Raw genomic sequence first — 2597 nt, 5'->3', positions numbered from 1 at the left:
GAAAAGAAAGCTTGGGGAAAAACATATGAATAAAGCCCCAGTAAGATCGAAAAGTGTAAGCAAAATAAAAGCAGTCACATAAAGAAAGGAACACAAGAGTGCAGATGGGACAAAGCATGAAACAGCAGATTGATTCTGTGTGCCTCCACACTGTAACAAATACAAGATAAGAAATAAGATGAAAGACTCTGTGGCATATGGTAACTCTCAATTTGGCAGAATAGCGCAAACACACATATGAGGTGAACCATATTGAATTGAGTAAAGTAAAGGTCAGGGTCTGCAGCAGAGAGAGCCCACCTTCAAGCAGCTCTCCAGCTTGTTATGCATCAATTTTTATCCGGCAAACATTCCCCGCATGACAGTTGACCTTATCTCAGAACCCTGAAATATGAGCGGCAGACCGCTTGATCGAAAGCAAATTCATTTTATGAGACGCGCCGTAATATGTTGAGTTAATTCAAAGCTAAATGTCAGGCCGGTCGGAGGTTTCCTTCCACCTTCTCTGGTGTTCTAAACAATATGCTCCACCTGACGGGGCAGAATCCATAGCACTGATTTGAAGAACTCTCACACCACTTGTTGGGCTGATTTGTTGCTTGTAAATTCCTTTCATTTCCTCAACTCGTTCAAGATGTAAACATGCAGTACAAGCCTCATTTAAATGCAACACATACACAAAGACCTGCTGATATTGCAGGTCAAATTTAAAGCAGACTTCGACATTGTGTCTGTTAGAACGTTCTTAATCAACCCTTGAATGTGGCAGTTGCCGATGATACATTTTAAACTACAGGAAACTGTATATCGCCTTAAATCACCTGTGGTTACATTTTAGCCTTGCCATCACCAATTATAAATGTCCTCCATACCTCTTAAGGGCCGCCCTGCTAATCCTGAAGCTTAAAGGAGACCTATCATGCTATATTTGAAAAATATATTGTAGGGCCATACTATATAAGGTATATTTATACATTTTCTTTTTCAAAATACCAAACAGATCATGCATTTTACCCATGCCTCATTTTGCTCTATTTTGCTCTCCTCCACCCTGTCTTTGCATGAGCTGCAGCTGACCACGCCCCCCTGCAAAGGAGGGGGGCGAGTTACGAGCGTCATGTTACCATGTTACCATGCTGTTACCATGCTGTCACATGCTGTTACCATGCTGTCACCATGCTGTTACCATGCTGTTGCCTTGCTGTTACCATGCTGTTACCATGCTGTCACATTGCTGTTACCATGCTGTTACCATGCTGTCACCATGCTGTTACTATGCTGTCACCATGCTGTTACCTTGCTGTTACCATGCTGTTGCCTTGCTGGTACCATGCTGTTACCATGCTGTCACCATGCGGTTACCATGTGCTGTTACCATGCTGTCACCATGCTGTCACCATGCTGGTCACCATGCTGTTACCTTGCTGTTACCATGCTGTTACCATGCTGTCACCATGCTGTCACCTGCTGTCACCATGCTGTCACCTTGCTGTTACCATGCTGTTGCCTTGCTGTTACCATGCTGTTACCATGCTGTCACCATGCTGTTACCATGCTGTTACCATGCTGTCACCATGCTGTCACCATGCTGTTACCATGCTGTTACCATGCTGTTACCATGCTGTTACCATGCTGTTACCATGCTGTCACCATGCTGTTACCATGCTGTTACCATGCTGTTACCATGCTGTTACCTTGCTGTTACCATGCTGTTGCCTTGCTGTTACCATGCTGTTACCTTGCTGTTACCATGCTGTTGCCTTGCTGTTACCATGCTGTCACCATGCTGTCACCATGCTGTTACCTTGCTGTTACCATGCTGTTGCCTTGCTGTTACCATGCTGTTACCATGCTGTCACCATGCTGTTACCATGCTGTTACCATGCTGTCACCATGCTGTTACCATGCTGTCACCATGCTGTTGCCATGCTGTTACCATGCTGTCACCATGCTGTTACCATGCTGTTGCCTTGCTGTTACCATGCTGTTACCATGCTGTTACCATGTTACCATGCTGTCACCATGCTGTCACCATGCTGTCACCATGCTGTTACCATGCTGTTACCATGCTGTTACCATGCTGTTCCTGCTGTTACCATGCTGTTACCATGCTGTCACCATGCTGTCACCATGCTGTCACCATGCTGTACCATGCTGTTACCATGCTGTTACCATGCTGTTGCCTTGCTGTTACCATGCTGTTACCATGCTGTTACCATGCTGTTACCATGCTGTTACCATGCTGTTACCATGCTGTTACCTTGCTGTTACCATGCTGTTGCCTTGCTGTTACCATGCTGTCACCATGCTGTTACCATGCTGTTACCATGCTGTCACCATTGCTGTTACCATGCTGTTGACCATTGCTGTTAGCCTGCTGTTACCATGCTGTTACCATGCTGTTACCATGCTGTTACCTGCTGTTACCTGCTGTACACCCATGCTGTCACCATGCTGTTACCATGCTGTTACACTTGCTGGTTGCCATGCTGTTGCCATGCTGTTACCATGCTGTTACCATGCTGTTACCATGCCACGGCAACCTCTCATTCCCCTGATTGGTGGAGAGTTGGCTATATAGGCGGAGCTCCTCGTCA

This window comes from Pseudochaenichthys georgianus, chromosome 21, assembly GCF_902827115.2.
Source record: "Pseudochaenichthys georgianus chromosome 21, fPseGeo1.2, whole genome shotgun sequence".
Lineage (NCBI taxonomy): Eukaryota > Metazoa > Chordata > Actinopteri > Perciformes > Channichthyidae > Pseudochaenichthys > Pseudochaenichthys georgianus.
Note: the sequence above shows the minus strand (reverse complement) of the source record.